This window comes from Ambystoma mexicanum, chromosome 5q (genome assembly GCF_040938575.1).
Source record: "Ambystoma mexicanum isolate Mex_15411 chromosome 5q, UKY_AmexF1_1, whole genome shotgun sequence".
NCBI classification, from domain to species: Eukaryota; Metazoa; Chordata; class Amphibia; order Caudata; family Ambystomatidae; genus Ambystoma; species Ambystoma mexicanum.
In genome coordinates, this window is record NC_090933.1 from 1350700435 (window position 1) to 1350728282 (window position 27848).

At 46.9% G+C, this 27848-nt stretch overlaps 1 protein-coding gene across 3 annotated transcripts in view; it reads right to left on the reverse strand.

Moving 5' to 3' along the window:
- LOC138498133 (GTPase IMAP family member 7-like) overlaps positions 1 to 27848 on the reverse strand; it is a 272213-nt gene that overhangs the window by 120593 nt on the left and 123772 nt on the right. Inside the window, exon 1 of one of the 3 annotated variants that reach the window (XM_069622006.1) lies at positions 16672 to 16761. The exons of the other annotated variants lie outside the window; for them this stretch is intronic. The gene's annotated coding sequence lies outside the window, so the exon portion shown is untranslated. Of the gene's footprint in view, positions 1 to 16671; positions 16762 to 27848 lie in introns of those variants that run through there. 3 annotated transcript variants of the gene reach the window in all.

A 27848-nucleotide genomic window follows, 5' to 3' on the forward strand; every position in this document is an offset into this window, starting at 1 on the left:
AGCTGCTGTTTTCACACGTGGCTGGATTTTTAACCAAATCGCAAATCGCGGTAAAATTCACGAGTGCGAGAATCGTGATTACGGCAAAAGTATAAGGAGTAGGAAATTGAGATTCTAAGCTTTCAGAGGAAAGTTAAACCAAGTTCCTAGCCCAAACGGTTCTAGAGATACGGATGATTAAATAAAAGTAGTTTTCCGGATTTGAAATTTTAAAAGTTCAAAGCGACAGGTTACAGCTTGCAGATAGAAAATGACAGGTGACAGCTTTGCAAATGACAGGTGACAACTTCTAGGAGGCAGTTCTGGTTAGATTAAAATAGATTGAATTATATTATTTTAACTAAGAGATTGGTTCTGCACAGTTCTGCTAGGTACTCACAATATATTTTTGAATTAGGCCTCGCCACGGATCTGGTCAGGTTTTGGACTGGACTCCGGTCTGGTCTGGGTCTCTTCACAGTGATCTGGGTCAGCTCTCTGGTTCTGCTAACAGCGGTCTGGGTCAGCTCTGCGCTGCTGGTCTAGCCTCTCTGGATTCTGGATACTGCTCTGCTTTCTAGGTACTGCTACAGGTTCTGGAGATTGATGGATTTGAAGTCTGGATCTCTGGATGTGAAGTCGTCGATCAGCATGCTCCACAGCAAATGGAATTGAATGTCTCTATCTGTCCTGACTGTCTGCTTTTATGTGTTTTGAAAGTGGGTGTGTGTGCAGCATCACTAGCCAGCCCCTCTTTCAACTTGTCATTGGCCCAATTCTCCCCTCTCCCATTATTGGGGAAGGAACTGTGAGTCAGAGTGATGCTGTAGGTTTTATGGGTCAGAGGATCCTCCCCAGGTCAGTTTACCCACAAATCTATATTTGATTCAAAATGCACATTTCTCAAATACATAGTGGTTTGTCATTGCATGTACATATTACCTATCACATGAGGTAGTCGCTGTCCCAAATCTGCTCTTCCTAGGAGCTTGGGTTCAAAAATGGCAACATATTTTACTTTTTAGTCGGGTTACCAATATTGGATTTTTCCCCGCGTTTACACAGATGTGCCCATGGTGTGTGGGCATTAGGTGGTGGAGTGTCAGATTTTTAACATACATACATTTAGAGTAATATCCTCTTTTCCGCTAAAACCCCCCTGAACATACCACCGGGTCCTACAACGTCTTCAAATGTGCACAGAAAAATCACAAGAATAATGATATCACTTATAAAATTTTCACAAGTCCGCTCTATGAATGATCCATCTTTTTAGATTTATGTTCTGGCCCCAAAGGGGTGTGGTTTCCCCCAGCACAAGGTTGAATTTCTGGTTTTTCCAGTTCTGCCAAGCCAGCTTGCTCTCACAGGCAGTGTTCCTCCCCTTTCCTTCAAGGAGGAAGCCACTTTTACGACCCCCATAATAAATCATTTGCCTGAGTCAGGACAGGGCTTTGTTCAATTTCCTGCAGAGCCCAGGTAATTCAATCAGAGAAGTGTCATATCCCTTTTGGTGGGAACAGCAAAAGGCAGCTAGGCCTGGGAACACAGCTGTTGTGCAAGTCTCAACTCCTGTCGGGGGTAGCTGGTGGGCAGAATTCAGTTTCATTAAGCCAGGTTTCAGATAAAATGTCACTTTTTGTTCCCCAGTTTAAGTCAAGACAATTTTTACATATGCAGCTAGAATGCTGATTCTAAGTTCAAAACTATGACATTTCAACAGTGACAAACTATGTGACACTCAAAAGTAGGTCACTCAGTTAATTTAAACATTTTCGATTTTTGGTAGTTTTAAATCCAGTTTCAGTTAGGCTGCTGCAGACCTGCAGAGCTCAGCCAGTCTTGTTATGAACATTCAAGTCACTTCAGCATATAACTTTACATTGTATCCACCTCTCAGTAAGTCTTTCTTTGGCCTGCTTTGGGTTCATTTATTCAGTTTTACACAAATGTCTGGTGTTGTTTTAAAACGCCGGCTTTCTGATAGTGGTGAGTACTGGTAATGCAACCATTTTTGGGATTTAAGAAATTAATTCCCCACAGTTCTAGGTTGCTTTTGGCAATCGGCATTGCCATTCCCAATGGTTTCAGGCTACTGTGTGGGTAGTCCAATGGTGGTTTTAGGCAGTGCCCTTCTGTGCCCATAACATCGGCAAAAATGGGTGGCAGCCTATTCTTCATGCATTTCCCTGGGCATTTTCTGGGAAGCTCTGGCCATCATGATGTTTTCAATGCCAGTACTGCACAGTTTTTGTGGTAGGGCTCGGATGCATGGGTAAAAACATCCCACAGCCTCTAACACGAAAACAATGTTCAGGCTTCTATATGGATATTACAGGTGGCCCAGAATTATTTATAGTATTAGAGGAAGTCTAATGGCTGCAGACTCCCAGACCCTGCCGTGGGAACTGGGGGCCGTAACAGGCATGGCTTCAATCCAGGTGCACAGCCCCCCTCCTCTCCTCTGTTTGCACCCTTTTTCTACTCTCTGCCAACTCCCCCACTTCTGTCTCTCTTCATTACATTGTTTAGCTCTCCTTTGAACCTCGCCTATAAAGCTAGGTTCCTTCAACGCCCTCTCCATCTTCATTCCTCTCTCAAAGCTCATCTGATTTCTTCTCAAATGAAAATCTCATCCTCCATTTTGGCTTTGGAAAGGTTTTACATTACCATGGAACATGTTATCACATGTCAAGCTCTTTGGGAAATACGCTTTATACATTATCAAAAGATAAATTAGGAATCACTCTGCTCCTCCTATCACCAGCTCCTCTTCAGATATATCTCTGGCCATCAGCCCTGCTCCTACTATCCCCATCCCCTCTGCTCCTCCTATCCCCATCTCCTCTGCTCCTACTATCCCCATCTCCTCTGCTCCTACTATCCCCATCCCCTCTGCTCCTCCTATACCCATCTCCTCTGCTCCTCCTATCCCCATCTCCTCTGCTCTTGCCGGCAGCCCTGTTCCTACTATCCCCAGCCCCTCTGCTCCTCCTATCCCCATCTCCTCTGCTCCTACTATCCCCATCCCCTCTGCTCCTCATATCCCCATCTCCTCTGCCCCTACAATCCCATCCCCTCTGCTCCTCTTATCCCGATCTCCTCTGCTCCTACAATCCCATCCCCTCTGCTCCTCCTATCCCCAGCTCCTCTGCTCCTCCTATCCCCATCTCCTCTGCTCCTCCTATCCCCATCTCCTCGGCTCTTCCTATCACCAGCTCCTCTTCAGATATATCTCTGGCCATCAGCCCTGCTCCTACTATCCCCATCCCCTCTGCTCCTCCTATCCCCATCTCTTCTGCTCCTACTATCCCCATATCCTCTGCTCCTACTATCCCCATCCCCTCTGCTCCTCCTATCCCCATCTCCTCTGCTCCTCCTATCCCCATCTCCTCTGCTCTCGCCGGCAGCCCTGTTCCTACTATCCCCAGCCCCTCTGCTCCTCCTATCCTCATCTCCTCTGCTCCTACTATCCCCATCCCCTCTGCTCCTCCTATCCCCATCTCCTCTGCTCCTACAATCCCATCCCCTCTGCTCCTACTACCCCCACCCCCTCTGCTCCTACTACCCCTCTCCCCTCTGCTCCTCCTATCCCCATCTCCTCTGCTCCTCCTATCTCCATCTCCTCTGCTCCTCCTATCCCCATCTCCTCTGCTCCTACTATCCCCATTCCCTCTGCTCCTACTACCCCCATCTCCTCTGCTCCTCCTATCCCCATCTCCTCTGCTCCTACTATCCCCATCTCCTCTGCTCCTCCTATCCCCATCTCCTCTGCTCCTCCTATCCCCATCTCCTCTGCTCCTCCTCTCACCATCTCCTCTGCTCCTCCTATCCCCATCTCCTCTGCTCCTCCTATCCCCTTCTCTTCTGCTCCCCCCGATCCCCATCTCCTCTTCTCCTCCTATCTGAATCTCCTCTGCTCCTACTTTCCCCAGCCCCTCTGCTCCTACTTTCCCCAGCCCCTCTGCTCCTCCTATCCCCATCTCCTATGCTCCTACTATCCCCAGCCCCTCTGCTCCTCCTATCCCCATCTCATCTGCTCCTCCAATCCCCATCTCCTCTACTCCTACTATCCCCATCCCCTCTGCTCCTCCTATCCCCATCTCCTCTGCTCCTACAATCCCATCCCCTCTGCTCCTACTACCCCCACCCCCTCTGCTCCTACTACCCCTCTCCCCTCTGCTCCTCCTATCCCCATCTCCTCTAATCCTCCTATCTCCATCTCCTCTGCTCCTCCTATCCCCATCTACTCTGCTCCTACTATCCCCATTCCCTCTGCTCCTACTACCCCCATCTCCTCTGCTCCTCCTATCCCCATCTCCTCTGCTCCTACTATCCCCATCTCCTCTGCTCCTCCTATCCCCATCTCCTCTGCTCCTCCTATCCCCATCTCCTCTGCTCCTCCTCTCACCATCTCCTCTGCTCCTCCTATCCCCATCTCCTCTGCTCCTCCTAACCCCTTCTCTTCTGCTCCCCCCTATCCCCATCTCCTCTTCTCCTCCTATCTGAATCTCCTCTGCTCCTACTTTCCCCAGCCCCTCTGCTCCTACTTTCCCCAGCCCCTCTGCTCCTCCTATCCCCATCTCCTATGCTCCTACTATCCCCAGCCCCTCTGCTCCTCCTATCCCCATCTCATCTGCTTCTCCTATCCCCATCTCCTCTGCCCCTCATATCACCATCTCCTCTCCTCCTACTATCCAATCTCCTCTGCTACTACTCTCCCCATCTACTCTGCTCCTCCTATCCCCATCTCATCTGTTCCTCCTATCCCCATCTCCTCTGCTCCAACTATCCCATCTCCTCTGCTCCTACTATCCCCATCTACTCTGCTCCTCCTATCCCCATCTCCACTGCTCCTCCTATCCCCATCTCCTCTGCTCCTCCTATCCCCATCTCCCATGGTACTCCTATCCCCACCCCCTCTGCTCCTACTATCCCATCTCCTCTGCTCCTACTATCCCCATCTACTCTGCTCCTCCTATCCCCATCTCATCTGCTCCTCCTATCCCCATCGCCTCTGCTCCAACTATCCCCATCTACTCTGCTCCTCCTATCCCCATCTCCACTGCTCCTCCTATCCCCATCTCCTCTGCTCCTCCTATCCCCATCTCCCCTGGTCCTTCTATCCCCACCCCCTCTGCTCCTCCAATCTCCATCTCCTCTGCTCCTACTATCCCATCTCCTCTGCTCCTACTATCCCCATCTACTCTGATTCCCCTATCCCCATCTCCTCTGCTCCTCCTATCACCATCTCCTCTGCTCCTCCTATCCCCATTTCCTCTGCTCCTACTATCCCCATCTCCTCTGCTCCCCCTATCCCGATCTCCTCTGCTCCTCCCATCCACAGCCCCGCTGCTCCTCCTATCCACATCTCCTCTGCTCCTACTATCCCAATCTCCTCTGCTCCTACTATCCCCATCCCCTCTGCTCCTCCTATCCCCATCTCCTCTGCTCCCCTATCCCCATCTCCTCTGGTCCTCCTATCCCCATCCCCTCTGCTCCTCCAATCCCCATCTCCTCTACTCCTACTATCCCATTTCCTCTGCTCCTACTATCCCATTCTACTCTGCTTCTCCTATCCCCATCTCCTCTGCTCCTCCTATCACCATCTCATCTGCTCCTACTATCCCATCTCCTCTGCTACTACTATCCCCATCTACTCTGCTCCTCCTATCCCCATCTCATCTGCTCCTCCTATCCCCATCTCCTCTGCTCCAACTATCCCATCTCCTCTGTTCCTCCTATCCCCATCTACTCTGCTCCTCCTATCCCCATCTCCACTCCACTGCTCCTCCTATCCCCATCTCCTCTGCTCCTCCTATCCCCATCTCCCCTTGTACTCCTACCCCACCCCCTCTGCTCCTACTATCCCATCTCCTCTGCTCCTACTATCCCCATCTACTCTGCTCCTCCTATCCCCATCTCGTCTGCTCCTCCTATCCCCATCTCCTCTGCTCCAACTATCCCCATCTACTCTGCTTCTCCTATCCCCATCTCCACTGCTCCTCCTATCCCCATCTCCCCTGGTCCTCCTATCCCCACCCCCTCTGCTCCTCAAATCTCCATCTCCTCTGCTCCTACTATCCCATCTCCTCTGCTCCTACTATCCCCATCTACTCTGCTTCTCCTATCCCCATCTCCTCTGCTCCTCCTATCACCATCTCCTCTGCTCCTCCTATCCCCATCTCCTCTGCTCCTACTATCATATCTCCTCTGCTCCTACTATCCCATCTACTCTGCTCCTCCTATCCCCATCTCCTCTGCTCCTCCTATACCCATCCCCTCTGCTCCAACTATCCCATCTCCTCTGCTCCTACTATCCCCATCTACTCTGCTCCTCCTATCCCCATCTCCACTGTTCCTCCTATCCCCAGCTCCTCTGCTTCTCCTATCCCCATCTCCTCTGCTCCTCCTATCCCATCTCCTCTGCTCCTACTATCCCATCTCCTCTGCTCCTACTATCCCCATCTACTCTGCTCCTCCTATCCCCATCTCCTCTGCTCCTCATATCCCCATCTCCTCTGCTCCTCCTATCCCCATCTCCTTTGCTCTTCCTATCACCAGCTCCTCTTCAGATATATTTCTCGCCATCAGCCCTGCTCATACTATCCCCATCTCCTCTGCTTCTCCTATCCCCATCCCCTAAATCCTCCTATCCCCATCTCCTCTGCTCCTACTATCCCATCTCCTCTGCTCCTACTATCCCCATCTACTCTGCTCCTCCTATCAGCATCTCCTCTGCTCCTCCTATCCCCATCTCTTCTGCTCCTCCTATACCCATCTCCTTTGCTCCTCCCATCCCAATCTGCTTTGCTCTTTCTATCACCAGCTCCTCTTCATATATATTTCTCGCCATCAGCCCTGCTCCTACTATCCCCATCTGCTCTGCTTCTCCTATCCCTATCCCCTCTGCTCCTCCTATCCCCATCTCCTCTGCTCCTCCTATCCCCATATCCTCTGCTCCTACTATCCCCAGCCCCTCTGCTCCTCCTATCCCCATCTCCTCTGCTCCTACTACCCCCATTGCCTCTGCTCGCACTATCCCCATCTTCTCTGCTCCACCTATCCCCATCTCCTCGGCTCCTACAATCCCCATCTCCTCTGCTCCACCTATCCCCATCTCCTCGGCTCCTACAATCCCCATCTCCTCTGCTCCTACTATCCCCATCTGCTCTGCTCCTCCTATCCCCATCCCCTCTGCTCCTCCTATACCCATCTCCTCTGCTCCTCCTATCCCCATCTCCTCTGCTGCTCCTATCCCCATCTCCTCTGATCCTCCTATCCCCATCTCCTGCCCATTCCTATCACCAGCTCCTCTTCAGATATATCTTTCGCCATCAGCCCTTCTCCTACCATCCCCATCTGCTCTGCTTCTCCTATCCCTATCCCCTCTGCTCCTCCTATCCCCATCTCCTCTGCTCCTCTTATCCCCATATCCTCTGCTCCTCCTATCCCCATCTCCTCTGCTCCTACTACCCCCATTGCCTCTGCTCGCACTATCCCCATCTTCTCTGCTCCTCCTATCCCCATCTCCTCTGCTCCTACTATCCCCATCTCCTCCTATGCCCATCGCCTCTTCTCCTACTATCCCCATTTCCTCTGCTCCTCCTATCCTCTTCTCCTCTGCTCCCACTATCCCCATCTCCTCTGCTCCCACTATCCCATCCCCTCTGCTCCTCCTATCCCCATCTCCTCTGCTCCTCCTATCCCCATCTCCTCTGCTCCTCCTATCACCAGCTCCTCTTCAGATATATCTCTCGCCATCAGCCCTGCTCCTACTATCCCCATCTCTTCCCCTCCTATTCCCATCTCCTCTGCTCCTCCTATCCCCATCTCCTCTGCTCCTCCTATCACTAGCATGAAGCTCTGTTACTCATGTCTCCAACTTCCCCCAAACACCCACCTCATTGTGTTCATTGGGACTCCTTGTATAGGCCTGTGCCCCCCCCTCCCCCACACCCCACTTGGACAGAGCTCCCTGTGAGGGTCTGCCTATGTGTAGTAGTTTGTCTGTCTGGCAATTTATTCCCTGAATCAGGTGTTTCCATTCCATGATTCCACATTTCCCTTAATGAGACCATAGAAGGCTTCTCCGCCATCTTGGTTTCTCAGTAAGAGACTGCGCTGGACAAGCACAGCCAGTGCGGTTCCTGCAGTGGCATTTCCTCGGGTCGTTCCTTCTTTCTCCATGCCAGAAAGCAGTGGTTCTGATGTTCCTGCAGTAAAGCTCCCAGAATACAAGGGATTGGGATAAAAGCGCCACTGGTGCCTGATGCTAGCTGCCACATGTGCCATTCCTCTGCCATTATTCTTCATAAGGCCAGATGTTAATGTTCTACAAATGTGGCTGGCTCTTGCCCTCTGAGCAGGGGTTGTGAGGGTGGCCATGGGCTCCACCCCATGCCAGCCTGGAGCCCTGCATTATGGAGCGGGTGGTGATACCTGCGCTCCCTGGTCACTCTCCCACACTGCACGCAGCATCATTATGGCGGGTAGCCTTTGTGGGAACTGCCCTCAACATGCCCTCTGAGGACTTACTCATTGTGGTAATGAGTGTCCTATCCCTGAAAGATCCTGGAGTGTGTGCTCTTCAACAGATCACCACTTGTTTGGAAACATGAAGAGTGGGTGACCCACTTCAACCTGGGTTCCACAGCCGCAGTGCAGAGAGATGCCCCTGAGCCAGGTCTCCACCGACCATAGTGGTGCACGCATGGCTTGCCATCACTGCAGGCTTCCACGTGGCGGACCGCCCTCTCTGATCGTTGCCCCCGCCCCCGTCTGTATCCGGAATAGTGCCCAGAGCCTGCATTATCAAACCGTTGCCATCTCCTGGAACATGGACCTTCCTGATGTCACACTTGCCCAGAGGCCGAGTCCCGCCCCACTACTCCTCCTCACCCTCCACACACCCGGCCTCTCAGAGGTATGTGTAGAGACACAGGACACTGGCAACTGCTGTCAGGGTAATTAACATTAGGCACTTTTCTGAAGACTATGTCCAAATCAGGAGACAGAGGCAGGTCAATTCCCACAATCTACCTTACACTGCTAGATTTCATGCACAACAGAGAGCTAAGGGCTGAGGAAGGCTAAGGACTGGGAGATACATTTGGGTACACTGCTGACAGATAAACAACAGAGTACAATATACAGTTACTTTAATAATATATTGTCTGACACCTGGTTCAAATTGATACAGCATAAGATACTACACAGAATATACCTGATCCAAGTGAGACTCCCAAAAACGTACCAGGCTGCCCCAGACTTAATTATTAGATGCAAGAATTAGGGTGCAGGCATACTACACATGCTATAGAACTGTTCTGTCCTCTCGGGAAGATAGCTCACAGGCAACGCGCTCGCCTTGGAAGCAAGATGCCACGGAACAACACAGGTTTGATCCGTGGGTCCACGCTTAGAAACCTCTGGGTATTAAGTGCGTTATAAATAACCAATTACAACATTTATGGCAGGGTGTGCTGATAAATATATGTGATGTGGGAGCTACTGGAATTAAACAAAACCCAATAGTATGAACTGTGGAACTATACATACTCACCTACACCACTCTCCCACAGACCTGCGTGCATTTGGAAATCAAAAACCCTGGCATTTATGTGGCCCGCTGTGTGTGTACACCTTGCTAGGCCTGTAAGTACTATGAACTATGCCCTTGCCTGCTCGTCACACCTTAGGTTAAAATATAAAAGGGACATATATATATATATATATATATATATATATATATATATATATATATATATATATACATATATATATATATATATATACATATATATATATATATATATATATATATATATATATATATATATATATATATATATATATCACATAAAACAAAGTCAGGCAACGCTCCGAGCTCCAGAAACAATATCCTCTTTATTCAAAAAGAGCACACCGGAGGGGAGGCCCCCTGATGAGGGCACATTTCGCCCTACTCTGGCTTTGCCCACATATATATATATATATATATATATACACACACACACACACACACACACACACACACACTTATGCCAAATGAACAGTTCATATTAGGAATCTGAACAACATTACACCTCAATTGCAAATTACTATCAGCATCACTAATGCAGTTTGATCTGCAGAAGATTAACCCCATTATATTTTTCAAAAGTAGAGATGGGGAAGTGAGGCAAGATTGGGGGGGAGGGGAATGTGCCAAACTCGGGTTTGAGGTTGGAGCCAGTACCTGGTTAAAACACAAGCCGAACTGTGCTTGCTTGTGAAAGAACACATTTTTGTTTTTAAAAAAGCACACCCGTCCACCCGATGCTACCAGACAGTGAATGGGGTTGATCTTGGAGACACTTACTGCAGAGTTTAAAAATGACGTGGAAGTATTTTTGACCTGGCTGCTGGTCAGGTACTGTTGCCAGGAGAGGGTGACTAAGAACCAAAAGAGGCCCTGGAAATCATTTTTTAAGTGTCCCCATATCAGCAAGCTCAACCCTTTTCCTATGAGATCATTTGGAAATAAAATAGGTTATCATACAAAAGAGGCCCAGGACGCAGGGGCCTACCGGGAAATCTCCAAATTTCCCTACAGGCCAGTCCACCCCTGCCCAGGGTGCATAGGCCTACCGGGAAGTCTCCAGAGTTTCCTATAGGCCAGTCTACCCCTGCCTAGGGTGCATACGCCTACCGGGAAATACCCAGAGTTCCCTATAGGCCAGTCCACCCATGCCCAGAGTGCAGAGGCCTACCTGGAAATCTCCAGAGTTCACTATAGGCCAGTCCACCCCTGCCCAGAGTGCAGAGGCCTACCGGGAAATACCCAGAGTTCCCTATAGGCCAGTCCACCCCTGCCCAGAGTGCAGAGGCCTACCTGGAAATCTCCAGAGATCACTATAGGCCAGTCCTCCCCTGCCCAGGATGCAGAGGCCTACCTGGAAATCTCCAGAGTTCACTATAGGCCAGTCCACCTCTGCCCAGAGTGCATAGGCCTACCGGGAAATCCCCAGAGTTCCCTATAGGCCAGTCCACCCCTGCCCAGAGTGCAGAGGCCTACCTGGAAATCTCCAGAGTTCACTATAGGCCAGTCCACCCCTGCCCAGAGTGCAGAGGCCTACCTGGAAATCTCCAGAGTTCACTATAGGCCAGTCCACCCCTGCCCAGAGTGCAGAGGCCTAGCAGGAAATCTCCAGAGTTCCCTATAGGCCAGTCCACCCCTGCCCAGAGTGCAGAGGCCTACCTGGAAATCTCCAGAGTTCACTATAGGCCAGTCCACCCCTGCCCAGAGTGCAGAGGCCTACCAGGAAATCTCCAGAGTTCCCTACCGGACAGTCCAGCCCTGAGTCTGTTGCCGTGCATGTCGGGGTCTTTTCCCGTCATAAGATAATTGTGGTAAACCCATGGTACTTGGCCACGTATTCTGGTGGTGTGCTGAAGAGTGCTTTACTCTAACCGCAGGGAAGAAACAGGTGGCATCTAATGCTTATCATACACTCAACACAAGGGTAATAAGCATAACACATATATTCACACAGCAGGTGGACCCAAAACAATATTGCTGTCCAATAGTAAGTCTGCCCGGTTCTCAGGGGTAGTAGTTTCTCTTGCACCAGAGCGCAGTAACTCAACCTTTTCCATAGCCTTTCTTCTGGCCCAGCAATAGGGTCTCGTGCAAAAATTGCCGTAGCTTCAGGTGGGCACTTAGACCCCTTTGGGGTGAAGGTCATGTTCCGGTATGCAGGGTGTGATGCAGATCATGACAAAACAGCGTTGCCCTTTTCAGAAAGACATTTCTTTACTTGTTCTTGTTTTACCTTGAAATCTGAACTTTTTTTGGGTGGCGGTGATGGTACTCCTTGCAGCTGATAGGAGTATAGGGAGACAAAGTTATGAAGCAGGTACTAGAGGTGTGTGGTATACACGCTCTAAGTAAAACATTAGGAGGGACCAAGGAAGGTTAAAAAAGCCAATATCGAATTTTAATAATAAACAGTCCGTCAAATTTAAAACATCCAATTAAATAAATAGGTCAGAAATACAGAAATTGTCAAATCCCATGTAAAAAACAACAATAGGGAATACGTAACAGGCTCTGAAGGCCAGTTGAAAGTAATGTTATAGCAAAAATACAACCACTGAGGGTACTTTTCAACCTAAATAGCAAGGTACCCATCCAAGTATGGATAAATATGTCATAAATTTTACTCTCTGTTTAAAGTTCAGAGATATGTCTCGACATGTTTCTGTTCCTCTAGAACAAAGTGTGGAACATTCATCAGGAGGGAGTAAATTACAGTATAGCCTATTTGACAATTGGGATGGTAAACAATACCACTACAGTATCCTAGCACCTGCAAGAGATAAAAACAACAAACATCAAAGGTTAGCTATTCAATAGTTATATACTTTGGAAGGTTCAGAGGATGAACTGGGCAACCTATCAAGGGGGATAATTACCTTATAGGGTGCCTGTGGGGGCTCTCTACTAACATTAGTAGGTATAGGGTGGTGAGAATCACGGCCCTAAAAAAGAAAGGAAATAATAGCCAATGTATCAGCTATTACAAAGCCTAGTAGTACAGAAAAAACAACAGCGAACAGAGTGGAAGAAGACACCCAATATGAGAATAAGCGTCAAAGCGTCTCATCGTGGGAGGGGGGAACCATAACTGGTGACTCCCACATGCAAAAAGGGGACATATGCAAATCGGCTGTGGATGAGCGGGACGTGCTACACAACAATGTAGGCAGTGTCAGAGTCCAGAGTCCAGAGTTGGAACCCAAGCTAATGAAACCTAAAGAGGATCGCATTGTCTGTGTGAACACATTCACGGACCAGAGTTTCGAAATCACCAACATCATAAAGAAAAACTGGAAAATCTTTAGAACCGCAACTCAATCGATCCCTATGTCTATATTCGCCTATAAAAGAAGTACCACCATTGGCAATATAGTTAGTAATAGCAAATTGAAATCGGTCAATATTTCGGAACCCAAATTAACCTCTCTTTGGGGTCTCCCAGAAGCCACTGGGCACTATCCTTGTGGCACATGTGGCGTTTGCAAACTAACTGCGAGAACTAAAGAAGTTGATGTTGGCCTCTCAAAACCCTGGACCCAAAAGAACCTAACTAATTGCAACACTGACTTTGTTGTATACATGATTACCTGTAGATGTGGATTGCACTATGTCGGTAAGACTATCAGAAAAGTAAAAACCCGCATAATGGAACATCGGAGCTGTTTGAAGAACAGAACTGAGAATGCTCCACTTGTGAAACACTTCAACCTTTTGAAACACAAATATGAAGACTTCACCTGGACGGTTCTACTGGCTTTGAAAGGAGCAAATAACACAGCACATGAAAAGAAATTGTTGAAAATGGAACAAAAGATGATTTTCACCCTACATAGTGATGTTACTGGGCTCAATGAGTCGATTGATTGGCACAATATCTAGCGGCCTTGTAAATATCTGTGTATACATTGCTACAATTTAAAAACCTATTGTTGATTTTAATGTTGGCAATTCCACCCTGGAACTCTAAGGCTTTGCTTACTAGTTCCTTTAGTTTTCCCAAACAACTCTTTCCTCTATTGATTTTCTGAGACCCCTTCCTTCTAGTCTCTGTTGTTCCACCAACTGATTTGGGCACTTTTTACAGACTTGGCGTTGGTTTTCCCCCTACCTCCGTCACTCTTTCTTTCTCTCCCACTCCCTTGAAAGATGGCCGCTGGGTTTCACTCACTCACGGCACTCTTCTTAAGAGACACTAACACAATAGTAGGACTATCTTGGGGTTCCCTTGACAACCAACCTGCATCTGCCGCATCGCACTGCTTCTGGATACTCTGTTTAGATCCTCGAGGGCGAGACACCTTCTTGCTGCACACTCCCCCGCACTTGGTAAGTAACTTTGCTTACAGACGATCAGCATTTTGTTGCTCGCTCATCGATTCTGCTCCAGCGACCGTTGTTGCGACTCGATCGTACATCTTTTAACCTGATCGCACTACTTTGTTGTATTTACTTTACCTGCAGTGCAGAACGCTGTGATTGGCCCCTGATTACATTCCTATGGTCTTACCAAGGTAGGATGTCTCTGGGCATTTGTGGGGCTATGGGCACACCCGACCTTGATCACGATCACGCCACTCACTGCAGGGTCACCGTGCCCCGTGTTGTTGTTCGCTCAGCATGTTAGTAAAACACCGGTTCCACTTATCTCCTCTCTATGCACTGTGACATAGTGGTATGATACCTCTAATATGCCTTGTCCGGGTGGCCCTACATCTTCTGGACTCTGACACTGCCTACATTGTTGTGTAGCACGTCCCGCTCATCCACCGCCGATTTGCATATGTCCCCTTTTTGCATGTGGGAGTCACTAGTTATGGTTCCCCCCTCCCACGATGAGACGCTTTGACGTTTATTCTCATATTGGGTGTCTTCTTCCACTCTGTTCGCTGTTGTTTTTTCTGTACTACTAGGCTTTGTAATAGCTGATACATTGGCTATTATTTCCTTTCTTTTTTAGGGCCGTGATTCTCACCACCCTATACCTACTAATGTTAGTAGAGAGCCCCCACAGGCACCCTATAAGGTAATTATCCCCCTTGATAGGTTGCCCAGTTCATGCTCTGAACCTTCCAAAGTATATAACTATTGAATAGCTAACCTTTGATGTTTGTTGTTTTTATCTCTTGCAGGTGCTAGGATACTGTAGTGGTATTGTTTACCATCCCAATTGTCATATAGGCTATACTGTAATTTACTCCCTCCTGATGAATGTTCCACACTTTGTTCTAGAGGAACAGAAACATGTCGAGACATATCGCTGAACTTTAAACAGAGAGTAAAATTTATGACATATTTATCCATACTTGGATGGGTACCTTGCTATTTAGGTTGAAAAAAACCCTCAGTGGTCGTATTTTTGCTATAACATTACTTTCAACTGGCCTTCAGAGCCTGTTACGTATTCTCTATTGTTGTTTTTTACATGGGATTTGACAATTTCTGTATTTCTGACCTATTTATTTAATTGGATGTTTTAAATTTGACGGACTGTTTATTATTAAAATTTGATATTGGCTTTTTTAACTTTCCTTGGTCCCTCCTAATGTTTTACTTAGAGCGTGTATACCACACACCTCTAGTACCTGCTTCATAACTTTGTCTCCCTATACTCCTATCACTATCCTCCCGGATATAGACAAAGTATACACTGCTAATTGTGATTAGACAGTAGTATACCGGGTTTCCTTTCCTTGTAAGTAACTCCTTGCAGCTGAACCTTCTGTTTAGTGGTCATGGCGTTGTCTGGTTCTCCCATCCAAGTGGTGTTGCTCCACATTTTGGGGGCGCTGCAACCTGGATGATTATAGAGGGGTGGAGTAGGGGCAGTGATGGCCTACTGGAATGCAACTGGAAGGCTTGCATCTCCTTCTTGCTTGATTTACAGCATATGCAGAACATGCTAGCCAATGTTTCCACTGTTCTGCGCCCCTTCCTTTCGCCAAGTTGTCGACTAAGTGCAAATGTGGTGATATCACTGCCGGCAATGTCACTTCCTTCTATCTGGGAACCCCCCAGGATATTCATAAGTTCACTCCCCTGGGCCTCTGTGCCTCTTCCTTTGGTTACTTTTCGCCAGCACTTCCTGTGGGGACTGCAAATCTTGTTCTTTCCTTCCTTCAATCTGGCCCCCTCCTCAGCAATCCTTGGCAGTGGGTATCGGTGAAGTGGCATTGTGTGGGGGTAGACAGTATGTGTAGGCAAGCCGAGTTCATGTTTTGGGGTCGGGGTGCAAGTGTGTGCGTGTGTGGGTGGGGTGGCATTTTGAATCTAACAAGTGTGTTTGTTGGGGGACAGTTGGGGCAGTGTGATCAGCAGTGTGTTGAGGGGAGTGTAGGTGGTGACAGTGTGTGAGTGCTGGGCAGTTCGTTTGGTGTAGTGTAGAGTAGGAGACAGTATGTGTGTGGGGTGCACTATGGTCATATAGCAGCTTACTGTATGCATGTATTCGGGCATTTTTTGTGAGTACAGTGTGAGGCAGTGTGAGTGGGCCAGTGTGTGGGGGGATTGTGGGTGTGGGTGTAGGGTGGGGCAGTGTGAGTGGGCCAGTATGTGGGGGATTGTGGGTGCGGGTGCAGTGTGGGGCACTGCGTGATTCTGAATACTCCATTGTTAAGTCGCATTCAAAGGCACCGCTCTGCATTGCCATTGAAGTGTTCAATTAGGCGATTGTTAAGAAACACACAAACTCAAACCCTTGTCTGTCACAACGTTCTCTTTCAATCTAAAATTCTGCCTGGCTGCATGCATAGACAGAGCACAAATAGCAGAACAATTTCAACAAGTCTCTGCCTCTTTAACACTATGACCCTATAGAAAATGAGTCCCTTATGTATAGCTAAGGAATATAATTAGTTGACAATGTGAACCTTTAAACCTCTTTTTGTATACCAAGTGGGCGGTGTAACACATTTTCTTAACTAAAATAATTAAAATGTGGTCACACAATGCATTATTCTCAAAACTGCTTCCCCCCTCACTGATGACAATAGCGACACTTTGGGCAACGAGTAGCGCTTAGGAGCAGAGGTCGTGCATTGTGGTGCATTGTGGTGCATAATGGCACTTCTAAGATAACCCACAATGAACGGAATGTGAAGGCCTCTCCTCACCTCTGCTGTGCGTTGCCCTTTTGAAAGTCTTAGCGTTCGGTCAGCTCCCTCCGCCTCGAAGACACTGTGTGTCTCCCCTCTCTCTGAGCAGTCACCTATATCTGCTCCCTGCACGCTCAACTTTCCGCTGACACCCCCAACACTTCGATAAACAAATCAGATCTGAAAACGAAAGACACGTCTTTTCTTCTGTGTTCCAGCGAAGCAGTCGTAACCTAGAAACCAAACGTGTGTGTGTGTGTGCACACCCAAACCTCAGCGGTGATCCCACTTTGTCAACATTGCTAACACCTCCGCATTGTTCTTTATGCCAATTGGGCAAGAAACTCTTGGTATGATTGGGTTCAGGCAAAAAGACTGTGGCAGCAGCATTTAAGCTGCACATGCCTGAGTTAAAGAGAGACTGCAGCATCATTGCAGCTACAAATGCCTGCAATACAGAGAGAATGTGGCAGCATTGCAGCTGCACATGCCTGCAATACAGAGAGAATGTGGCAGCATTGCAGCTGCACATGCCTGAGTTAAAGAGAGACTGCAGCATCATTGCAGCTACAAATGCCTGCAATACAGAGAGAATGTGGCAGCATTGCAGCTGCACATGCCTGCAATACAGAGAGAATGTGGCAGCATTGCAGCTGCACATGCCTGAGTTAAAGAGAGACTGCAGCATCTTTGCAGCTACAAATGCCTGCAATACAGAGAGAATGTGGCAGCATTGCAGCTGCACATGCCTGAGTTAAAGAGAGACTGCAGCATCATTGCAGCTACAAATGCCTGCAATACAGAGAGAATGTGGCAGCATTGCAGCTGCACATGCCTGCAATACAGAGAGAATGTGGCAGCATTGCAGCTGCACATGCCTGAGTTAAAGAGAGACTGCAGCATATTTGCAGCTACAAATGCCTGCAATACAGAGAGAATGTGGCAGCATTGCAGCTGCACATGCCTGAGTTAAAAAAAAACTTCGGCAGAATTGCAGCGGCACATGCCTGCAGTACAGGGAGAATGTAGCAGCATTGTAGCTGCACCTGTTTGTGTTGAAGACAGACTGCAGCAGAATTGCAGCAGCACATGCCTGCAGTACAGAGAGAATATGGCAGCATTGCAGCTTCACGTGCCTGAGTTAAAAAGAGACTGCAACAGCACTGCAGCTGCACATGCCTTCAGTATGGAGAGAATGTGGCAGCACTGCAGCTGCACATGCCTTCAGTACGGAGAGAATGTGGCAGCATTACAGCTGCACATGCCTGAATTAAAGAGAGACTGCAGCAGCATTGCAGCTGCACATGCCTTCAGTACGGAGAGAATGTGGCAGCATTGCAGCTGCACATGCCTGAATTAAAGAGAGACTGCAGCAGCATTGCAGCTGCACATGCCTTCAGTACAGAGAGGATGTTACAGCTTTGCAGCTGCACATACTTATTTTATTTTAATTTATTGAGCATTTGTTTGGCACTTATACAACTGAATAGTGTTTTAGCTGCAGCTGCATTGCAGCTGCATATGTCTGTGTTAAAGATAGACTGCAGCAGTATTGCAGCTGCTCATGCCTGCCGTACAGAGATAATATGGCAGCATTGCCGCTGCACATACCTGTGTTAAAGATATACTGTAGCAGTATTGCAGCTGCTAAATCCTGCTGTACAGAGATGATATGGCAGCATTACAGCTGCACATGGCCGTGTTAAAGAGAGACTGCAGCAGCATTGCAGCAGCAAATGCCTGCAATACAGAGATGATGCAATATGAAAATCGCTTAAGCTCTCTGAGGAAAAGACACATTTATTTTGTTTTTGGGTAAAGGTCAAAGGGCATCCCCCATCACAAGTGCCTTCTTGGTCCTTTAACTGGAAGGATAATCTCTGGGGAGATGGGGCACACCAAGTCTTTACAATGCACCAGCTGAACAGACCCGGCTTGAGTGGGGGAAAATACTTTAAACATACTAGCTTTAGATCAAAACTGCAGTGAGCTTCAGATAACAGAGGCAGGCCTGACCTTTGATGATCCCAGCCCTGCATAACATCTGGTTATGGCAGCCATAAACTGACCATTAGCTTCAATCCCAGGGCTGCAAATTGACTTAAATTGGGGACTTTGAAAACATCACAGTCAGCACAGAGCAGATGCTCTGTAGTATGTGATTTCAAGGAAATGGGGATTCCGTTTACATTGTAAATTGAAACTAAACTCATCAAGGTTAAGCTATCTCCTCAATGACATGCATTACAGATGTGTTATTGGTGTAATAACTGTTGAACCATTATGATTATAATAGCCATTGATGTGTCAGTTGAAAGCTGATGACCAGCCTGTGGTGTTGCTGTTCCTTGGGTTTCTGTCAAATGTATAATAATTCTGGAAACATTTAAAATGTGTTCATAGATTCCCCGAAAATGTTCTGAGTTTGAAACTTGGGGGCTAGTGGGCTATTACATACGTTATCGGAATATTTTTTTGCATAAAGAGCAAAGGTTTGCTATGCTCATGCAATGTCGTGCTGGAATGAAAGTAACCTTGACCGATGCATCATGCGGAAAGGAATCTGAATATCTATATACTATAGTATTTATCAGTAAGTTACAATATTTTGTTATGTAGGTACTTTTTGTGTGCCAAAAACGGACATGAAAAATGCAAATGAGAAGAAGGTGTGGACCTGTTTCACATCAATTTCATCATGGAACTCCTAACCCCATCCTTAGAGAGGGGCTGGATTTAGGGGGTGGAGAGAAATATAAATGACCAATCAGATATACGTGATAGTATGCCAGCGCCTCTTCATATTGGGGTACGCTCTGAGAAAAATGAAGAGCTGCCTAAAACCACTGGCGAACCACCTCGCCAGGGAAGAGCTGCCTAAAACCATGGGGGTTGCACCTCGCCAGGGGAGAGCTGCTAAAAAAACATTGGGGTTCCACCTCACCAGGGGAGAGCTGCTAAAAACCATATGTCTGAATCCTGACAACTGCCCAATGCCACTTGGGTGGAAAGGACTATAAGCTGCTTCAGGATTAAACTTTGGCACGGAGAGAGAAACTGGGGAAGACAACAGCTGACCGGGCCCTGATTCTGAAGGAGAGCCAGATGAGGGATAGAAGCTGGCGATGATCTCTGACTGGAGTGACCAGTCCATGTGCTGTCCATAGAGGAGTCCTGTCTACCTTGAGAGCAAAACCCAAAGAAATCCCATGTAAGTTGCCTGTCTGAAATATCCAATATGTGTAATCTGCCTGCCTTAATATTTTTTCTTAATAGTGGGTTGGGCTAATTGTGTAGACCCTTACCATACTTTAACTGAATATTAATGTAATGAATTCCCATATAGCATGAAGCAGTGGGGAGCATGGGGGAATTTGAAATGTCCGCCCTCTTCCCTAGTGAGTTAGATACATTATAGTTATTTAAAGTAATTGGGTGCATGTGTTTTTCAGTCAACTCCTGACTTCTCTAAAGGAAGAGAAGTACCTGTGTCTAAAATTGAAAATTCCCAACTGAACCTCCTACCAAAACATGTTTTAAACCAAAGATATACTTGCCACCAAAACAAAATGTCCCAAACTGTCCACACTCCATAGACCTGACCTTTCAACAGAGGGGTACTGCGTAAAGCTGATGCAGGGTTTTGAGTGCTGGGGTGGTGGTGAAGTGTTGTCCTAAGTGAAATCAGTGTAACTTTCCATTGAGAATATATGTTGTTTCTTGCGAGTAAGTGACCCTGATAGCAAAACTGTATCATTACTTTTGGGGTTGAGGAGGAAAGGGTTTATCAATTTAAAAATATTCTTATTAATCTGTGTAATTTCGAGACTGCCAGTATTTTACGTGTGCAGGGAAGTAAAACACAGGACTGCATGTGCATCTGTAACTTGCTCTTAAATCAAAATGGTGCTTTGTGTTACATTGAAGTCTGATCAAGTCCTATTTACCCGTGCATCGCAGAGAAGGTGGCATGTAATTATTAAAACAATTCTTTTTTACCCTAACCTGTAAATAAACAAATATATTCTCTCTACACCTCAGGCTGGTATATGGCTCATTGAGGCACCGGTGGGGGGATCTGATTGTCTTTATATGAGTCATCAGCAGGGCTAGATTGAATCTAAAGTATATTACTCCAATTTATTGTGGGGTGCTTTAACTGGGTGGGGCAAACTCCTTGTGTTAAAGGTGGTCTCCCAATATACAGCGACAAGTGGGGGCTCGTGCCTGGATGTAGCTTAGTGTCTGTGACTCATGACAAGTGCATGGTGAAAGGCCATTCATTCTGGCGTAACCACATTCAGGTGGATGGAGCATTGTTTGTGCGCTTGTTAAAGTGCCACTACGGCTTGACCCCTGAGTGCCAGAGAGGTGGATAGATGAGAAATAAGATTGTGCAGAGCACCAATGCAAAGATACATTAGTTGAATTCCTGAATTCATTGTTGATTTGGAATTGAGTGTGGAAATCAAGTAGGAATAGGGTGGTTTTGCCCCAGTGTAAAAAGAACATTTTTCTGAGGTACAAAAAGCCATTGTGAAAATGACTACACAAATTAGTGAAGCCAGGGAGCATCTCCTAGCTAAATTATTTCTTAAAGGAGAATGGGTTGAGGACAAAGCAGGAAACTGGCAAACCAGAATTGTGCAGGAGGTTACCTCAGTAAGCAATGATATTTGACGTGAAGGTGGAATGTTACACCAGCACTTCAGGTATTTTATATGACCACAACTACTCGTGATGAACAGATACAGAGGGCTCAGCTAACTGCTCAGTTATATTTTCATTTGCTATTAGTAGAAGAATGTTGGCAGAATAGTGAGGCTAGTAGGATGAATCAGGCTGGAGACCTGTCACAGGCCCAGGATTGTGTTCAACACTCAAAGATGAGGTGAAAAACACTGCAGCAAGGGAGTGTAGAGCGTGAAACACAGTTCTGTGCACTGAAAAATGCACATAAAGAGTGTAGAAAATCTGAGCACACTGCAACATAAGCTAAATGACCAGTCTTCTCTTAATAGAGTCTTTTTTATCGCATTCCAATCAGAAATAAAAGAATTGAAAACTGAACATAGTCAATTAATTATCAAAGGGGTTGATTCCCAAAATGACTTTGATCAGCTAGCTCAGCAGGTAAGTACTCTGAAACAACAGAGAACACAGCTGGCTCAGGAAAAAGATCTCTTGAATCAGGATAACAGCGTCCTATTACAGAGGTTACAGCGGTTGGAAATGGAGGGAGAAAAGGAACAGTCAGGTTCTCAGGAACTGACTAGAATTAGAGAAGAAAGGAATGAACTTGTAGAGCGAATGAGGCAAATAGAAGCTGAACTACTAAAGGCACCAAAATGTAAGGATGAGCAAGAGAAAGAGATTAGTCTCCTGAAGGAAAAGTGCCTTGAATATGCACGCAGCATAAAAGGTTCACAGAGGGAGAATGAATCACTTCAGCAGGAGGTGCAGCAAACAAAGGATCGATTGGTAGCTCAGAGCAGGGATGATGAGATTAATCAGGCCTTAGTGTCCGAATTAAAAAGCCTGCTCTCTGACTACCAACAGCAAATAAATAAAGAGAGACACAGGTGTGAGAGCCTCACCAAGGAAAAAGAAAATTATAAACAGGACCTGAGGCACCCTGACCAATCAGGATATGAGACAAGGGCCACTGATCAAGGTGAGGCGCACTTCCCAAAAGGGGCCCCATGCCAATCATTTACAACCTCTCATGCACAAATGGGATCCAACCTCATGCATGCCACCTATCAGGAACAGGGTGACTTGAGGCCCTTATACTTACCCAGGCCTAGCCCAACTGACAAAGAAAGGTCGTTCCCTGTCGGATAATGGTGAGTATTCATCTCTACCAAAAAGAAGTGAAAGTGGCCAGACCAGTGTGTCCTGGGAGGTAAGGAATAATATGGTAAGTACTTCAGACCATGAAAATTCTTATGAGGAGAAAGTCAGGAAGTTAGATAGGCTGAAGATGTGACTACAAAGAGACCACCTTGCCAACTTTGCTGAAGGAGAAAAGCCAGACCCTTATCCTAGGAAGGGCATTCTAAAAACCACTGTGTGTTCAGGGGAAGGGGGAATTCCCTAGACTCTCTGGTAGGAGGGATGAGGAAACTGGGTTCTATCCTGGGCCTAAAAGCAACTCCAGAGAGAGTGACCATGAGAGGTCACTTTGGTCCAGACGAGAAGAGTACAGACCCTGTGGTTCTGGGAGATTTTCCCAGCCTCATAGAGATAAGGTGCACCTAGAAGACAGGGAAGAGAGTACCAGTAGCAGTTCTGAGTCAGAAGGTGAATGGACTCTGTTGCAGAAGAGGAAAAAGAAAGTGGAAAAAGAAATGGTTTTGTCAAAGCCCCAATCAGACAGATCAGGGTCATAAAGAGATTCCTGACCCCATACCACAAGAATGACAACTGTTCGGTGTGGACGCACCTGGAACTTACTTTATGAGTAGATGATGGCATCATTCCAGATCAACAATTATGTGAATTGCATTACATTTTTTCGAAGGGGACATTCTCACCTGAGTACTCCAGTTTCTTTGCAAGACTGGAGGACCAAGATCATGATAAATGGTCCACCTATGAGGCGGCCATTGTAAAATGTTTCTCCTCACACAGACACCCACAGGAGGTCTGTAAGGCTGCAAATAATTTGCAATGTGGGGATGATCAGGCGCCTAGGGAGTTTGTGGAGGACCTAAAGCGGGCATTTGCTCAGACTTCCCAGTGAGTGAACACGCATAGTAGGGAATTCATAACTACATATTTCCATGTGCTCCCTAAATACATAATTACTCGGTTGGTGTGTGAGTTTCACGAGCATAGGACCCTGAATTGGGTGATTGAACAGGCCACTAGGATCTATGTGGTCCAAAAGCCTGCAAGAGTAAAAATACTGGCAAAACCCCCAAACTATCTAACACCCCTGCTGCTGCAAAAATGACCCCTCCTTTGGATCTAGAGAAGGGGGCGGGAGGGGGTGTTAGGAAAAATGTATCTTTACTGCACCTTTCCTTCCATTTTTATGGACCTCCAAATCTTTTGCTTTTATTTTTCCTCCTGACCTGTACTCTTTACCCTACAGTGAAGCCTTGAGCTTCACAACACTGTCTTTTGCTCCTCTGCATTGGGGAACCTGACATGTCCTTCAGTTCTTCAGGCTGTCAGTACTGTGAAACATTGTTTCCCTTAGTCTTGCAACTTTGTTACTACTTATAGTAACTTGTTATCACTGGTGGTAACTTTTTATCATTGTACAATGCATCTCACAATGCAGTACAATGGGGTACACTTTTGTTTTTGCCGTAGACTAACACTGAAAGGATTTTTGGTTACTCTAGGTGTGCTAAATGGACAAGCTGGTGGCAGCAGTGACTTTTTACCATTTTTTCTGAGCTTTTCATTTTAGCCTTACAGCATGTACCGCGTTTGGCTACTAAATGTGGCTAGTGTCCAAACATTGCCATGCTACATGGATTTTTGCCTGTCCTTTGGTCATCTTGTTCTTTAGCCTTCCTCCTGGCCTGCGAGGCAAGGAAATTCCTTACATGGACCTCCAGTGCCCGGGAAAGCAGAGGCTTTTGGCGGGCTACTGGAGGGCTAAGTGTGTTTGATGGCAGGATCTGGGCTGGGATTGTCTGGTCTCAATCCACAAACTTGTTTCATTGTAATGAGTGTTATGCATGAGTGTTCCCGATAGTGGTCCGGATTGGACCACTGCTGGTGTGTGTGCGTGGCTAGTCCTGCTATTGGCTAGTGGAAGTTGTGGCTCTTACCTGGCTTTTAGGATAAGAAGAGGACCCCTGCACTCATTCTTCAGAGATCCTGCAGTAACCTGAATGAGCCAAGACACCTGGCCAGCTGTGAGACCCGTGAAGAGACCCGATAGCCGACTGACGGAGGTCTGGTGATCAAATTCTGCTGCTCTCCTGGTGGAGCCCTGTCTTGCTCATGAGTCCTCTGCCTGATGTTTACCTTATGCTGCCACTGTCTTCTACAATCCTTGACCCACTACTTTGTGGCACAGTATATACAAATTCAAATAAATAAATACATTATCTTCAGCAGGTCTGCAAAGGATCTGCGACCCTTGGAGTGGAGGGAACATCCATTCCGGATGTCTGCTCGGTACCCTGCGATGAAGAGCCTTCGGAAGTGTCCTGGGACCGTCCTGTGGCTGACCGGCTCTGATGTTAGGCTACCGTGCTGCCGGCATTGTCATTCGGAATTGTGGCCTGGAACATGGGGGATCCGCAGCTCGTCCTACAAGACTTACCTCAGTGAAAGTTTGAAGTCCTAGCATCAACGGGACCCGAGATAAGAGGGGAAGTCTGACCCGAACAAATGATGCCCTTTGCGTCAATGTGCTGCAGTGACCACGATCCCAAACAGTTGACTTGCGTCGAGTCCAGTCCTGTGTGGGGTCCTGCATCATGGTTTTCTGCATTTTTCATCTGAGAGTCCATGCACCAGCGAGAGACACCAACCAGATTCAAACCCTGCGAATCAAGGACTGAGGCTGACAGCGGGAAAAGCAACCTCAGACCTTTTTTCCATTGATCTGCCAAGTCCTGGGGAGAATTGGAGTATGGGGGGTAAGGAACAGTGGTTCTAATGTGCTCCTAAACTCCCCTTAAAAGATTTCCTAACTTATATAAAACGTTTGCTATACTTTGGCTTTACCATTGCTTGTTCGTGCAAGACTTCTGAAAATTATGGACACTTCTATTAGTTAGATTACACTGTCCTCTGCCCCGTGGAACTCTTCACTGGACACCAGAGACTCTACTTTCATTTTTTCCTGCATCACGAACTGTGTCGGAACTCTCCTGAACCTTTGGGCATAAGGTGCCATACAATTTAGGGAAGGACTTTTGAAGTTAGGGTTAACTCTCTGTGGACCTGTGGTACATAAAACTAATCTTCACTTTCTTTTACAGGAGTTCTATTTGTGTTATACCCTATTTCAGTGATTGTATATATGTAATCTATTATTAGTGTTGTGTGATATTTCTACCTGTTAGTAGTCATTTTTCATAGTGATATTTGTCCATAAATAAATAACTGTATTTTGATACATACTGTCCAAGTGTAATTTGTTATTCCCATTGTGTGTACTCATTGTGGACCCTTTACAAGCTCACCACCTCTTGAGACTTAGCCTAGACCTCTCATCACTGCTACCTTGAACTGGTTTGGCTACAACTCCCAGTGTTGTCCCTGTCACAATATAAGTTGGCCTTCTATACATCTGTCCACCAGACCAGAGTATAGAAAATAAGTCCTAACAAGGCCAACAAATACTCCTTCTGCAAACAAGCAGAAGGAAAGGCAGAGGAGACCCCGTGACCCAGCCCAATCGAATGGTAGTCAGGCAGGGTACCCATCTGACCCTGCCACCTATGTAAGCCCGAGAAACAAGGTTAATATGGCAATCCTCGGGTATGTATGGACTCCCCATGCACAGTGTGGGTATCTCAACCATGTAAGTACTGCCCCGGGAAACTTCCCTCCAAACTTCCCTCAGCAAAAAAAAAGTATTACTCCACCTGTAATATCATCTGAATAATTAGATGCCTTATTGAACACGGTGCACGGGTAGTACCCTACACCCACCTTTGCACTAAAGCATAGCCTTTGTTACAAGGACTTTGCACTGATTTATGTACTGAAGCAAAACTGTGATTTCCTTGATTCCTTTTTAGAGTATTTGAGTTTTTCACATACTAATTATTTATAAATGTTTTTCTGTTCATGTTTGAATGTTTTTTTATTTTAATACAAACCACGTTTATTCACCATCATAGTTGTATGGGATCTTCTTTGTCTAACCCTTATCTTCTTTATGGACATTTCCATGGAGTAGAAACTTAGAGGTTTTTTTTTCCCATTAGTACCACAAATACCAGGATTCCATTCACTAGGATATAATTGTTTCATTCATTGATAACATATGGGAACACACCTGGCCAGTAGCAGTACTAACTTTTCTTGGTTCATGTTACTCCACCTCCCAACCTGAACATTTTCCCAGGTACTCCCTGAACCAGAACTTCCAGAATAATCGTGCTCTCCCTCCCCGCTCCTAGAACAATAGTTCCTTGAACCCGGGAGAAGGGAGCCCCAGGATGGAATATTATGGGGGAAACATCCAATACCTAAGCTACTCTGGGAGAATGGAAAGTTACCCTTTCCAGGAGCAGCAGAGGTATAACCAGAGACTTCCTTACAACTCAGAAAATGTTTCCCAACTGGAGCGACAGGTCCAGCAACTGACCAACGATCGGGGATGCATGCTGAGTCGACCCCTCAACTGGAACCTGCTGCCCAGTACACCCCAAGACCCAGGTCTGATGCCCCAGGGGGGAAATGTCTGGCAAACTACAGGTTCCTCGGAGGGGGGCCGGGTGGAGGGGAGATGCCAAGCCCTACAGTAAGCTTCCTTTCTCACCCAGGCAGAACGCCTCGCAACCTCTCAGTCTGAAAGTGTCTCTTCTACCCCCAAAAGGTTAGAACCCAAAGAGTAAAGGGTAAGTAGGAAAGGCCATAGAAGAACCTTCTTTGTGGAGGAACTCTGGATTATCCTCTTTGAAGGAGAAGAATCCCTGGAGGATTCAGGTAAGCAGATCTTCTCCTCCAAAGGAAAATGGGTTCTGAAAGACCCTGAGTGGGACAGGGTAAGTATGGAAACCGACCCAGAACCAGAAACTGTTCAACCCCAAAAAGGCAAGCCAGACAGGATTAAAACTGGGGTTTTGGGGGGTGTCCTTCCCCAAACAGATTCTGAAAACTACCTCCATGGAAAGGAGTCAGCAAAAAATCAGGGGAGAAAGAGGATTCCACAAATCCACCCATTGTTAGTTGCAACATTTTATTTATTGATTCCCAATTTCTGACACAAAAAATAGCCCAAGATCACACAGTGTCGGATTTCCATATTAAGAAAATGACCACCGGCTGGCGAATAACTCACACTTTCTTTGCACTCAGGAGGTGAAAGAAGGCTGATTGTAAGCACCGGTCAGTGCCACAGAAGACATGCCCATCAGCACCTGCCCCTCAGAATGCATGCCCATCAGCCACCGGCCCACAGAAGGCATGCCTGTAGGTCATAGGGCCACAGAACACATGCCCATCAGCCACCGGCCCACAGAAGACATGCCTGTTAGGAAAGATTTCAA